This window comes from Oryctolagus cuniculus, chromosome 9, assembly GCF_964237555.1.
Source record: "Oryctolagus cuniculus chromosome 9, mOryCun1.1, whole genome shotgun sequence".
NCBI lineage: Eukaryota > Metazoa > Chordata > Mammalia > Lagomorpha > Leporidae > Oryctolagus > Oryctolagus cuniculus.
In genome coordinates this window covers 98,511,062-98,525,762 of record NC_091440.1, presented here as the reverse complement: position 1 = coordinate 98,525,762, position 14,701 = coordinate 98,511,062, and the positions used below count along the sequence as shown (strand labels likewise).

At 44.8% G+C, this 14,701-nt stretch overlaps 1 long non-coding RNA gene across 2 annotated transcripts in view; it reads right to left on the bottom strand.

Moving 5' to 3' along the window:
- The window catches only part of LOC103349012 (uncharacterized), a 34,677-nt gene that overhangs the window by 1,220 nt on the left and 18,756 nt on the right, over positions 1-14,701 (bottom strand). The window contains exons 2-4 of one of the 2 annotated variants that reach the window (XR_001793726.3): positions 6,608-6,820; positions 2,685-2,912; positions 464-629 (exon numbers count right to left, since the gene is read on the bottom strand). This is a non-coding gene — a long non-coding RNA (uncharacterized lncRNA). The remainder of the gene's footprint in view (positions 1-463; positions 630-2,684; positions 2,913-6,607; positions 6,821-14,701) is intronic. The other variant, XR_007921228.2, reaches the window with a different exon arrangement.

Below are 14,701 nucleotides of genomic sequence, written 5' to 3'. Positions count from 1 at the left end.
GATTTTGAACCTTAAACACAACTCACAGTTACACAGCAAGCAAGCTATAGTAGATCCTCTGCTTCCTGCAGCTGCAGCTGCAGCACTAGCTGTTGGTGTGTCAGGGCTGAATCCTCCTCCTGGCACTGCCCTCAGCGAGAGCGAGCTGCCTTGCATATGTTTACAGCCCTTCTCTGTGGTCAACCAGCAGCAAATGACTGGGCCAATACAGGACACAAAGATCCACACTCTGCCTCACCCGGGCAATTTTGCACTGCACCTAGCACCCCAAAACCTTAGCAGAGTTCTCTGTTGCAACAGCATCACAGTTCAACTTCTCCCTGTACCAAATTCTGGTTCCCTCACTCCCATCCAGGTGTTATCACTCTACTCCCCATCAAAACCAAACAATCTACCCAACCCTGCATGCACATCTCTGTCTAGGGGTCTGTCGTGGGAAGTGGGGTGGGGGCAGGGAGCTTACCTAACATGTGGGTTGTTGCAGTGGTTCTTAGCCTTCCAGATTCTTAAGACAAACTTGGAGCTTTGCTGAGATTGGCTGATTCTACTGCTTGGGGAAAGCGAGGTCTCAGTTGCCTTTTTTCCAGACACATGTTCAGGCTTCATAGAAGCATGAGGCTGAGAAGTTTCTGGAATGAGAGAGGAATTTCCAAAGTTGCTTACGTGAATGAGGGTGACTAGACAAACAGGTGCCTGCAATTAATCTTCCTACTCCTCAGTAAAATATAGATGACCCAGTGAGATCTATAGATCTTTGTATATCCTTAAATTAATCCAATCCTGGCCAACAAGATAGATACTGATTACAGTGAAGGAATCCCCCAAATGAACTTCACCCTCTGCTAGGAATAGCTACTTCCTTTTCCTTCTATTAGGCCTCTCACTTGCCCCTCTCCTGGCTAATGTTTCCTGTAAGACTAAAGGCTGCTCTGGGGAATCTTGGGCGTGGGCCATGACACCTCTGATTCACAATCACTTAGCCCTGTGGAATGTGACTAACATCTCTGTTGCCAGCTGTCATCCACTCATCTCTCCTCTTGGCTTTTTGCCTTCTTTCGACTTTGCTGCAAAGTGGGAGTGAAGGAAGAGTGAAAGGAAGGCCAGTATGTGTGCAGTTCAGGCTATGTGCCAAGCACTGAACTGGGTACTTCACATTCCCCCACTAACTCTCACAGTAGCCCCATGAGGTTATTGCTATCTCCTCCTGACACACACAACACCAAGGTTCTAATAAGCAACATAATTTAGTTTTTTGAGATGCATAGCTTCTCTTTAACAGGAAGTTATCTGACTCAGTTAAGTCTGCATGGGATTGTAGAGCAGGGTCTCAGGTTGATTCTAATGTCACTAGCGCAATTGGTATATCTTGGTTTCATAGTGGTCTGGATGCTCAACCCTTCAATATTCCCTAATTTTACTGCTAAACCCTTTGGAGCCTTAGCTGTCCTAATATGGTCGGTCAGAAGAACTAGCTGAAACTGAGACAAGTCTACTATCAGCTGCCCAATATTCTTGCGTCACTGTGTTAATGAATTCAACAGGTATTTTCTGCATCTTTCCTGGCTACAATGTGCAAGGGTCATTGCTAGGGGCTGCTGTGGCCCAGTAGCTGAGAGTATAGACTTTGCACTCACACTACTGGAGCTTCAGTCTAGGCTCCATCACTTAGTAGCTGCCTGAGCTTATGCTGGATATTAACCCTTTTGGCCTTCAGATTTTTTTCACTTGTACTGTGGAGAGCAAAAACACTTCATGGGAAGTAGTTGTAAGGTTTAAATCACTGGTCCACATAAAGGGCTTGGCACACAAGTAACTACTTGATTGGTCATTATCTTGTTGTAGGACAGAGTAACTGAGGGATGGGTCCAGGTCTCAGGAAACACAAACTCTAGCAGAGAAGGTTAGGTGTGTACATAAGTAACTCTAAAACACACTTAGAGAGTGGCGGGTGATGTGGAGGTAAATGTCATGCCTGATGAAATTTTAGTCAAAGGAAAGATTGTTTCTGGTAAGGAAGTCAGAGGAGGCTTCCTGGATGAAGTAATAACCTCCACACCATCCAGTAGTAAGCCTGTGGGTGGCAAGCCCATTCCAAATCAGTAAACACAATCCAAACTTTAAAATAACAGCACGTAACAGAATCCTGATGCAGGGTCCTGACGAACAGCATCTTGAGTGTGGGCGCTCATTCGAAGTAGAAATACATGCCTGAGAGATCAGTCTAGGACAATTCGTTCAACCCTACTCGGCAGTGAGTTCCACAAGGGTCATTCTGACCCAGGTAAGACCTCGTCTGTGTAATCTCCTCCCCCAGGAATAGCTATGGAAAAGACTCCAAATTAATGACTGTCAACAAAAGTTTATTAAGTGCCTGCCATGTGCCCTAAATTGTAGGTATGGGAAACAGACCAAAAAAAGAAAGAAGGAAAGAAAGAAAGAAAAAAAGAAAGAGAGAGAGAGAGAGAGAGAGAGAGAGAGAGAGAGAGAGTTTGTAGTTAGGAAGATAAGGTTAACATACTAAATGCTCTGTGTAGCATTTAAAAGCGACATAAATTCACTGTAGAAAATACAGAAAAATCTGTAGAATGAAAAAAATCCCAAATTCCACTACCCAAGATTAACTAAAGGTAAAAATTCAGCTATGAATTGTTAACTCCCAACCCCGACAGGAAGATTCCCACTACCTTCATCTCACACTTAACCGCAGGAGTAGGTTCTTGGATAAATGGATGACACTCTCTCCGATTTCCTCCTTGTTCTCCTGATGGGTCTCCCTGGGCTTGTGAATTGGCTTGAAGTACAGAAACAGGGGTTATTGTGAAGCTGGTTCAGGTTCTCAATGTAGCCATCAATCAGCACACAGCTCTGGAAAGCCTTCTGTTCCTTGTGCAGGTGGCCTCCTGGCCTGTGTTCTCATGAAAGGAAAGGAGAAAAGGAAGTGACTGACACAACACTGCACAAAAAGTGTAAAGCACTATTCCCATTTGGCCAGGAAATATTACATGTTGCCTTTGGGGAAGTGGTTTCGCCCACACTGTGGTTGCACCTGGTAATGTCCTACAGAGTTAATATTAATTGAATGTTCCTCGTTGTACATGTACATGTATGAATTTGTGTGTATATGTGTGTGTGCCTGTGTGTACGCACACATGTGGGTGTGTGTATGTGTGTGATTCTGAACTACAATGCTCCCCATGCTTGGATTTTTAACCATGTATTATTTTTTACGAGCAGGAAAAGTTCATTTTCATTGTAAAAATGAATAAATAAAAGAATACTGCAATGGTAAACAATGATTAGCAGAGATGGATTTATCTGGAGGAGCCATTCTGGACTCCTTAAATTCAAAACCCCACAATTACAACCTCTTTTCTGTTTGGGGATAAGTCTTGCTTTCTCACGGTTAGAACAAAACAGATTCAGCGGCATGTTGACACTGTCTGCATGTTACACTCATGAGAAATGTTCCTTCTCTCCTCTGTGTCATTTCTGCAAAGTCAAAAGATACGCTCCTCTCTCAAAGGCCGTCTAGGCTGAGTGAGGCAGACTGTAAACTTGGCAGGTTTCCCTCACATTCCCCAGCCCGGGCTGTCGTTGTATGCCTGAACAGAAAAGGGTCCGCCTTCCAGCAACAGCAGAACTGCTTCAGGTCCTCCTTCAGTTTCACCAGCAACCAAGTGCTTAGCTTTCAGGAGCTCAAGTGTCTTTCTTCCCTGCCCTCCTGCAGACAGGCAAACCTCGGGAGGGGCTGTAGCAGCCTGTCGAGTACCTTGCATGGCCTGAATGCCTCGCAGGTGGTGAGTAAGCCTCTGTTGGAGGCCATTTCTAATGCTTCTTGGGTCCCTGGTTGAGTAAGGCCCTCTGAGTTCTTCTATGTTCTTGCTTGTCCACATTTTCTTCCATTGGGTCATTCTTTTGGTGGTTTGCTTTTAGCAAGGATGTGATGTATAAATCAGAATCACTGCTTGCCAGCCTCCACTGGCCTTTCTTTCTTTTTTGAGGTTTATTTTATTTATTTGAAAGTCAGAGTTACAGAGAGAGAGAGAGAGAGAGAGAGAGAGAGAGATTCTCCATCTACTGGTTCACACCCCAAATGGCCGCAATGACTGGAGCTGGGCCAGACTGAAGCCAGGAGCCAGGAGTTTCTTCCAGGTCTCCTACGTGGGTGCAGGGGTTCATGCATTTGGGCCATCTTCCACAGCTTTCCCAGGCACATTAGTAGGGTGCCCATATGAGATGCTGGCATTGCAGGCAGCGGCTTTACCCACTACGCCCCTATGCTGTCTCCCTCCACTGGTCTTTCACTTCACTGAATATTAAGTTGTAGATAATAGTTTGGGTTTGAATGTTCCCAAAAGTTCATGTATTAAAGGTTTGATCCCCAAAGTCTTTTGTTAATGGTTACTGGATGAAGAGAGGAGACTTGATCTGGTTATGGTGTCTGGGAGGTGGGCCTTGTGGGATGTCCTTGGGTCGCTGAGCACATGTGCTTGGAATGTTGGTTTTATGAGTGGGTTGGTTATAAAGGCCAAGTCCAGGGGCCAGCGCTGTGGCGTAGCAGGTAAAGCTGCCACCTACAGTGCGGGCATCACATGTGGGCTCTGATTTGAGTCCTGGCTGCTCCACTTCCCATCCAGTTCTATGCTATGGCCTGGGAAAGCAGTAGAAGATGGCCCAAGACCTTGGGCCCCTGCACCCACGTGGGAGACCAGGAGGAAGTTCCTGGCACCTGGCTTTAGATCAGTGTAGCTCTGGCCATTGTGGCCATCTAGGGAGTGAACCAGTGAATAGAAAACTCTCTTTCTCTCTCTCTCTCTTTCCCTCTCTGCCCCTGTAACTCTGTATTACACATATCACTCAGAATAAGAACTGATTCTTTTTTTTTAATAAGAGTAGCTTTCTTTTTTTTTAATTAATTAATTAATTAATTTTTTTGACAGGCAGAGTGGACAGAGAGAGAGAGAGACAGAGAGAAAGGTCTTCCTTTTGCCATTGGTTCATCCTCCAATGGCTGCTGCAGCTGGCGCACCACGCTGATCTGATGGCAGGAGCCAGGTGCTTCTCCTGGTTTCCCATGGGGTGCAGAGCCCTAGCACTTGGGCCATCCTCCACTGCACTCCCTGGCCACAGCAGAGAGCTGGCCTGGAAGAGGGGCAACCGGGACAGAATCCAGTGCCCCGACCGGGACTAGAACCTGGTGTGCCAGCGCCGCAGGCGGAAGATTAGCCTAGTGAGCCGTGGCGCCGGCCAAGAACTGATTCTAATCTTCTCAGAGAATCTGTGTGAGAGCTTGACCAGAAAGAGCAGGGGAAGCCACTCCTTTCAAATCCCACTGCTATGCCCTGTACTGTCAACCACCGTCTACCATCACCATGCTCTGTCCATTGCCCACACTACACACACACCAACAGTGGCCTGAATTTTTTCAATACACTATGTAAGGAAAGCAAAAGAAGGTGTTCCTATCAAGCAGCTGACCATAGGCAGTTTTTGGTACTGACTCCTGGGATCAGGAACATACTGTCTTTAAAAAAAGATTTATTTATTTGTTTGTTTATTTATTTATTTGAAAGGCACAGTTATGGAGAGGCAGAGGCAGAGAGAGAGAGAGAGAGAGGTCTTCCATCTGCTGATTCACTCCCCAAATGGCAATCAACAGCTGGAGCTGTGCTGATCTGAAGCCAGAAGCTAGGAGCCAGGAACTTCTTTCAGGTATCCCACGTGTGTGCAGGGGCCTAAAGACTTCGGCCATCTTCCACTGCTTTCCCAGGCCATAGCAGAGAGCTGGATTGGAAGAGAAGCAGCCGGGACTTGAACCGGCCCCCATATGGTTTGCCAGCACTGCAGGTGTCAGCTTAACCTGCTGTGCCACAGCGCTGGCTGTTCATATCAAATAGTCACTGAGTTCCAACTTGGTGTGAGGCATTAGGGGAGACAGGCAGATGCAGGAAAGTAAAAAACTATTTACAAAGTAGGAGTTTATGAAGTTAATGGGGAGATCAAATCTAAATAGAAATCTATTTAGAAAGCTACAAAAACACTTTGACAGTTTGTCTCCTCAAAACAAGACACATTTTCCCCACTGGATCCATCAGTTCCACCCCTAGCGTTAAAATTATAGGAGGTCATTGTTGTGTACTGAGCTTCTACACAGATGAAGCTAAAAAACAAAATGAAGTCACACATGCTAAATTCTGCATAACCAACCAGAAGGAAGCTGTTGATCTGACTCTCCTACAAATCAGGATTAGTTAGAGGTAACAGTCAAATTTCCCAAATCAACCAGTGTCAGTTGGCATGGGAATGAGGCTCCCTCTGCCTTAATCCTTAGGCAAAGAAAGATAACCTAAAGTAACCTGATGTCAACCAATCACTCACTTCTGCATTGTTTTGTCTCCCTGTCCTGCCTTAGAAGGAAAGTAACTTTGAAGGACCAACCCACTGTGTGAGTTTTTGTTTTTGTTTTCCTCAGGCTTTCTCTTTGCCTAAAATCAACCTTTTCTGCTCAGCTCATCAGAACATTTATTTTGTGGAATGTATGTTACCTGGTTCTAGAACTGAAAGTAAAGCCAGAGTGGACTTCTGATCTAGCAGCTGAAACACCTACCTGCCACACGGGAGGGACTGGGTTTGATTCCTGGCTCCAGTGCCTGAATCCAGTGGATCCCCAGAGGCAGCAGAGATGGCCCCCAGGATTGTTCCTCCAGCTTCAGTCCGGGCTAGGACACTGTTCAGGGCGTTCAGGAAGTGAACCAGCAGACTGATCTCTCTCTCTTTATCTCTCTCTCTCTCTGACTCTCTGCCTCTTAAAAGTTTTTTTCTAAAAAAAAAAAAAAAAAGAAAGAAAGAAAAGAAAGTCAAATAAGCTCTTTAAACCAAATTGCTGTATTTTGTCCTTTGAGCCTGGGCATTTACTTAAGAGAAATGGAAACACACGTCAATGTGAAAACTTACCTGAGTGTTTACAGCAGTACAGTTCACGATAGCCACCTGGTGTCCATTAAGCAGAGGATAAAATGTGATATATCCGTGCAGCAGAATATTCAATTGGATATTATTCATTCAAAGAAATGAAATAATGTGATATACAGTCAGCTCTATACCCAGGAGTCCCACATCCTTGGATTCAACCAAGAGCAAATTGAAAATATTCCCCCTAAAAATTGTGTCTGTAATATGTATAAACCTTCTTATTCTCATGACTAGTTCCTAAACAATACAATATAACAACTATTTACAAAGCATTTCTTTCTTTTTTTTAAAAGATTTATTTTATTTATTTGAAAGACAGAGTTACAGAGAGAGGCAGAACCAGAAAAAAAGAGAGGTCTTCCATCTGCTGGTTCACTCCCCAATCAGCCGCAAAGGCCAGAACTGTGCTGATCTGAAGCCAGGAGCTAGGAGTCTCTTCTGGGTCTCCCACATGGGTGCAGGGTCCCAAGGACTTGAACCAACTTTTACTCCTTTCCCAGGCCATAGCAGAGAGCAGGATCAGAAGTGGAGCAGGCAGGACACAAACCAGAGCCCATACGGGATGCCTGTGCTGCAGGCCATGGCTTTAACTCACTGTGCCACAGTGGCAGCCCTACAAAATATTTTCATTGTGTTAGATATTATAAGTAATCTGGACATATTAAAAGTATGGATAATATGCAAGTATTATGTCATTTTATATAAGGAACTTGAGCATTTATGAATTTGGTAACTACAGGGGACCCTATAACTAACCCCCTGTAGATGCCAAGGGACAACTTTATGAAGACATATATTTGGACTAGGTATTTAGACTGGTGGCTTCAGTTCAATACTCAGCTTCAGCTCTTGACTCCAGTTTCCTGCTTGCAGAAGCTTGAAGACACTGGTTGCTACCACCCACATCAGAGACCTGGATTGAGTTCCAGGCTCCTGGCTCTGGCCTGGCCATTGTATATATCTGGGGAGTGAACTAGTAAATGGGAGCTCTCTCTCTCTCGCTCACTAACTCTCCATTTCTCAAGCAAATATATCTTTAAAGAAGAAATACATATTTTTTCTTTTTATTGGGTTCCTGGCACAGAATTCCTAAAACTTTTGGAATTTATTAAGTAATGAGTATGACAGAAGTGTCCTTTGTAATCACCATTAGTTCTTTTCAATCATACATGACTTGGTGCTAATGAGGCGACATAAGTGTATTTGCATGTGTGTGTGTGTGTGTGTGTGTGTGTGTTGAGAGCTTCTGGATGGGAGCCAGCCTACTAGGTCATGATTACAGAGATGCAACTTTCAGCCCCACCCCCCACCTCCAGGAAGGGGTAGTTCAATTCAATCACCAATGGTCAATGTTTCAACCAGTCATGCCTATGCAGCGCAACCTTCTTAAAACCTCTAACTGACAGAGTTTGGAGAACTTTCAGGATGGTGAACACATTAAACTGTGCTCTGGAAAGGGCAAGGATGCATCACATACCACTCTTCCCATGCCTTGTCTGGTGCATCTCTCCCATTTGGAAATTCCTGAGTTACACTCTTTGTAATAAACTGGTTACAGTAAGTAAAGTGCTCCCTTGAGTTACTGAAGCTGAGAGGCCATGATGGGAATCCCTACACCTGTGGTAGGCTGGTTAGAAATGTGGATAGCCTGGATACCTCATTTGCACCTGGCATGTGAAGACAGGCAGTTGTAGGATTGAGCTCTTAATCTGTGGGGTCTACGCTAACCCAGCAATTAGTGTCAGCCGTGAATTGAATTGTATGGCACCCAGGTTGTAGTAAAGAACTGGAATCAGGAAGAACCTCAGAAGCACTGCTGCATGCAACAATGTAGATGTGCCCTGAGAACACTATGCTAAATGGAAGACTCAGACACAAAAGGCCACATACAATAGGATTCCCACAAATATTAGATGTCCACAATAGGCCAGTTTTTAGAGACAGAATGTAGATGAATGGTTTACAGGTGCTAGGAGGAGGCAAGTAGGAGAGTGCTAATGCGTATGGGTTTCTGTTTGGGGTGACCCAAATGTTTAGGCATTAGAAAATGGTGGTGCTCATGCAACTTTGTGTATAACCTTAAAACTACTGAATTGGGGCTGTCATTGTGGCATAGCAGATAAAGCTGCCGCCTGCAATGCCAACATCTCATATGGGCACCATTTTGTGTCCACTTCTGATCCAGCTCCCTGCTGATGAGCCTGGGAAAATAAGTGTGTCGCTCCCCGTCTTCGTGGAGGAACGACACAGGACCCTGCGTTGTTCTTTTCGTCTGCTCGGCCCTTCCCGGGTTTGCTGCTGGTTCTTCCCGGGTTGGCTACTATCCCTTCCACCTCCGTGGAAGGGCAGTTCCCCCTGGCCGCATTCCCCACTTCCGCAGGGGAGCGGCACACCGCCGGCCGGCTTTCTCGGGGGCTGCACGGGTTCCCTTAGATGTTCCCCATAGATGTTCCTGGTGCATGCCGTCTCTCTCCTCCTTTATAGTCCTCCTCTGCCAATCCCAACTCGGCTGCCCACACGCCGAGTACGCTGCTCTCCAATCAGGAGCAAGTCCTACAGTTTATTGATTGAACTGGAGGCAGCTGTGCGGAAGCTGTTTACTTCTCTCCCAACGCCACATTGTGGGAGAGCAGATGCATAGAATAAGTCTTAATTCCAGTAACTCAGTCTAGTCCGGTTTGCTCCCCACAAAGTGGAGTATGGCCCAAGTGTTTGCACCCCTGCCACTCACATGAAGACCCTGAAGAAGCTCCTGGCTCCTGGATTCAGCTTGGCCCAGGCCTGGCTGTTGAGGCCATTTGAGAGTGAAGCAATGGATGGAAAATCTCTTTGTCTTTGTCCCTGTCTCACCCTTTGTAACTCTGACTTTCAAATAAATAAGTAGATCTTTAAAGACAAAACTACTGAACTGAACATTTTAAAAACAAATGAATATTCAAAATAAAAGCAAGAAGAAGTTACTACACCAGCTCTCCACATAGAGCAATGCATTGTGAAGGCGACCCAATGATGATGGCCTGGAGAAATTATATCTCCCAGTCAACTGACAGTGACTTCAAAATAGCTGATCCCATAAGAGTGGCTATTTCAGACTATTACCTTGGCTTAGCCTAATTCAGAAACCAAGTATTTCTATCTTAACCACACAGCCAAAACCATGCTAACTCCCAATGCTTACCTTCCTCTTAATCTTATATCACTGGTTGCAAGAATTAATTAGTTATTTTATACTGAAAAAAAAAAAAAAACTACAAGTAATATCAAGAGACTAAGTTTACGCTAGTAGCCTGTATTCTTTCATGAAAGGAAGAACTGAGACCATGGCTGCTCCTCTTCTAATCCAGCTCTCTGCCAATGGCCTGGGAAAAGCAGTGGAAGATGACCCAAGTTCCTGGACCTTTGCCACCCACGTGGGAGATCCGTATGAAGTTCCTGCTTCCTAGCTATGGCCTGGAAAAAAAGAGTGAAAGATGACCTATAAAATGGGAGAGAAAAAATTTTCAAATCGTATATCTGATAAAGGATTAGTATCCAAATAATATAAAAACAACTCAAGGGGATGGCATTTTGGCATAGTGGGTAAAGCTGCCACCTGTGACACCAGCATCCCAACAGGCACCAATCCAGCTCTCTGCTATGGCCTGGGAAAACAGTGAAGGATGGCCCAAGTGCTTGGGCCCCTACACCCACGTGGGAGACCCAGAAGAAGTTCCTAGTTCCTGGCTTCAGCCTGGCCCAGTCCTGGCCATTGTGGCCATATGGGGAGTGAACCAGTGGATGGAAGATTGATCTTTCTCTCTCTCTCTCTCTCTCTCTCTGACTTCCAAAATAAATAAGCCCTAAACAAAAAAAAATCTCAAAAATACCACCTTATTAAAAAAATGTGCAAAGAACTTGAATAGACATATCTCCAAAGAAGATACAAGATGGTCAATAGCATATAAAAATATGATCAACATAACTAGTCACTAGGGAAATGCAAATTAAAATCACAAAGAGATATCACTTCATACCCATTACTCTGGTTATTATTAAAAATAAAACCCCCCAAATAACAAACGTTGGTAAAGATGTAAACAAACTTTAACTCTGTGTTACTGATAGAAATATAAAATAGTGCAGCTGCTATGGAAACAGTTTGGAGGTTCTTTAAGAAGTCAAACACAGGACCCAGTGCAGTGGTGCAGCAGGTTAAGCCACTCTCTGCAGTGCTGGCATCCCATATGGGCACCAATTTGAGTCCTGGTTACTCCATTTCTGATCCAGCTCCCTGATAATGTGCCTAGGAAGGCAGCAGAAGATGGCCCAAGTGCTTGGGCACCTGCACCCACGAGGGAGACTTGGAGGAAGTTCCTGGTTCCTGGCTTCAGCCTGGCCCAGACCTGGCCATGTGGCCATTTAGGGAGTGAAACAGTGGATGGAAGATCTCTCTCTCTCTCTCTCTCTCTCTCTCTCAGTCTCTCTCTAACTCTGACTTTCAAATAATTAAATAAGTCTTAAAAAAGAAAGTCAAACATAAAATTACATATGATGCAGAATTTCGTTCCCAAATATACACTTACCCAAAAGAACTTGCTGTAGGCATTCAAATAGATACCTAATAGAGCAATATTCACAGCAGTATTATTCACAACAGCCACAAGTTGGAAGCAACCCAACTGTCCATAAACAGAAGAATGGACAAGCTAAATGTGGCATGTATAATCAAAGGAATATTATTCAGCCTTAAAAAGGAAGGAAATTGTTTAAAAATATAATCTTATTTTATCTGACACATTAAAAATTGCAGAGATTGGAGGCCAGCACTGTGGCATAGTGGATAAAGCCGTGGCCTGCAGTGCTGGCATCCCATATGGGTACCAGTTCAAGTCCTGGCTGCTCCTCTTCCAATCCAGCTCTCTGCTATGGCCTGGGAAAACAGTGGAAGATGTCCCAAGTGCTTGGGCCCCTGCACCCACGTAGGGGACCCAGAAGAAGCTCCTGGTTCCTGGCTTCGGATGGGTGCAGCTCTGGCTGTTGCAGCCACCTGGGGAGTAAACCAGAGGATGGAAAACCTCTCTCTCTCTCTCTCTCTCTCTGCCTCTCTGTAACTCTGTCTTTCAAATAAATAAATAAATCTTTTAAAAATATTGTAGAGATTAATGGGATACTATGTGATGTCCAATACATCTACAATTATATAAAGTTCAAATCAGAGTAAGCATATCATCTCATCAAACATTCAAAACCTTTTCCTCTAGCTTTTCTGAGATGTACAGTACATTATTGTCATTTATAGACACCCATACTCCTTTCTAACTGTACAATTCAGTGCCCATTGACATACCTTATAAACCAATGAAATTCTGATAGATGCTACAGTCTGTATGAAACTTGAAAACATGCTAAATGAAATAAGCCAGATAAAAGGACAAATATTGTATGATTCTACAAAGGCAAATTCATGGAGACACAAAGGAGACTACAGGCCACCTGGGGCTCAGCTGATACTGTTTAGTGGGTACAGAGTTTCTATTTGGGATCATGCAGATGTTTTGGAAATAGATATTGATGATCGTTGTACAACATTGTGATTGGATTTAATGCTACTTGAAGTGTCCCTTTAAAATGGTTAAAACAGTAAACGTTATGTTAAATGGATTTTATCAGAGAGAGAGGGAAGGAAGGGAGGGAGGGAGGGAGGAAAGGAAAAATTCATAAGACAGTTTTTGGGGGCCTCTGGAAAAGGGACCAAGGTGAATTTAAGAGCCAGACTAGTACTTCTCACCAGTGCGTCAAATGGGGACATCCACAGCTATAGCACCTGGTGTGACTATGATTTGAGAAAAGTAGTTCCAGGCTGGTAGTTGACTGGGTTATTCTGAAACTGAACTCCTACAAGGTTTAGCTTTCCACTAGACTTGTTTGTTTGGCTCCTCTTTCATGGTCATGAGCCAAGGCCAAGGCCAGAACACCACCTGGCACCCAAGGATTTGACAGAGACTTTGATCCATTATCAGAGCGTCCCTTCAGCTTTTGTCCCAGGCTGCTAGAATACCCAGACCGATACCAGCCTATTGTTCCTGCTGTCATGTTTGCTTTCAAAACTTCAGACTTTGAGCCGTTCAGGGCATTTTTTCCAAAGTTGCTGAATGGGATTTCAAGAACTGTTTTTCTGGTTCTTCCTGTTTAGCACCTGTTATTGTAATCGCCCCCTGAGAGTCACAACAAATGGCTTTTCCTTCCAGTTTCCTTGGGCTGTGGCATGCAACCAGCTCCAGCTAGTTCATAGCTGTGAGTGAACCCAAGCACCGTTTCCACTTTCTTCCTTCAGATCACCTTTGAAGGGCACAAGAAGTATCTGCCCCATGGCCCCCTCACAGCGACACTTGGGGCAGAGACTCCCACAGTTGGCACTCCTTCCTCTGAGAACTTCTGTCTTCTTCTTTGCCATGGCTCTTCAAGGCTTTATCTTTCTCTGCCCACATACTTTGAGGAAGATTTACCTCTCTTCTTTCCCACAGGCAGGATCTCAGATCTACCACTGTTTTCAAAGAACTGCACACACTAAAACCAACTTGAGAAATGTTCTCCTAAATGCTCCCTTACCAAAATGTAGTTTTGACATATTTCTACAGGAAAAGTTGTTTTATTTATTTTTTATTTATTTGAAAGAGAGTGAGCGAGAGAGAGGAGAGCGAGAGAGTGAGAGAGAGAAAGAGAGAGCCAAAGAGAGATAGAGACCTCCCATTCTCTGGTTCACTCTCCAAGTGCCCGTAACAGTCAGGGTTGGGCCAGGCTGAAGCCAGGAACTCAGTATAGGTCTCCAAGGGCATGGCAGGGACCCAGGTACTTGAGCCATTGCCTGTTGCCTCCTAGGTTAGCAAGAACCTGGAATCAGGAGCAGACTGTTTGAACCCAGGCACTCTGACATGCGGTGTGAGAGCACCAAGCGAAGTCTTAACCACTAGGCCAAACACTCGTCACTGATTTTTGTCTTTTAACAATAGTAAAATACACATAACGTAAAGTGTACCATCTTAATCATTTTTAAGATTTTTTTTTTTTCTGGCAGGCAGAGTGGACAGTGAGAGAGAGAGACAGAGAGAAAGGTCTTCCTTTGCCGTTGGTTCACCCTCCAGTGGCTGCCGAGGCCGGTCCGCTGCGGCCGGTGCACCGCGCTGATCCGAAGGCAGGAGCCAGGTACTTATCCTGGTCTCCCATGGGGTGCAGGGCCCAAGTACTTGGGCCATCCTCCACTGCACTCCCTGGCCACAGCAGAGAGCTGGCCTGGAAGAGGGGCAACTGGGACAGAATCCGGTGCCCCGACCAGGACTAGAACCTGGTGTGCTGGTGCCGAAAGGCGGCAGATTAGCCTAGTGAGTCACGGTGCCGGCCTTTTAAGATCGTTTTAAGCATACAGTTAGGTAGTATTGAGTACGTTCACATTAGTGTGCAACCAATTTCCAAAAGTCTTGCAAAACTGAACTTCTATTTCCATTAAAGAGCAGCTCCAGATTTCCCCCTTCCTTGTTCAGCCACCATTCTGCTTTCTGTCTCTATGATTGACGACTCCAAGTACCTCCTCTAAGTGGAATCCTGTGTTACATCTCTTCTGACTGCCTTGTTTTCACTATGCACAATGTCCTCAAGTTTCATAAGGTTGTGTAGCATCTGTTGGGCTTGCCTTACCTTTGAGCTGAGTATTATTCCATTGCGCATCTGTACCACACTTTGTTTATCCATTCTT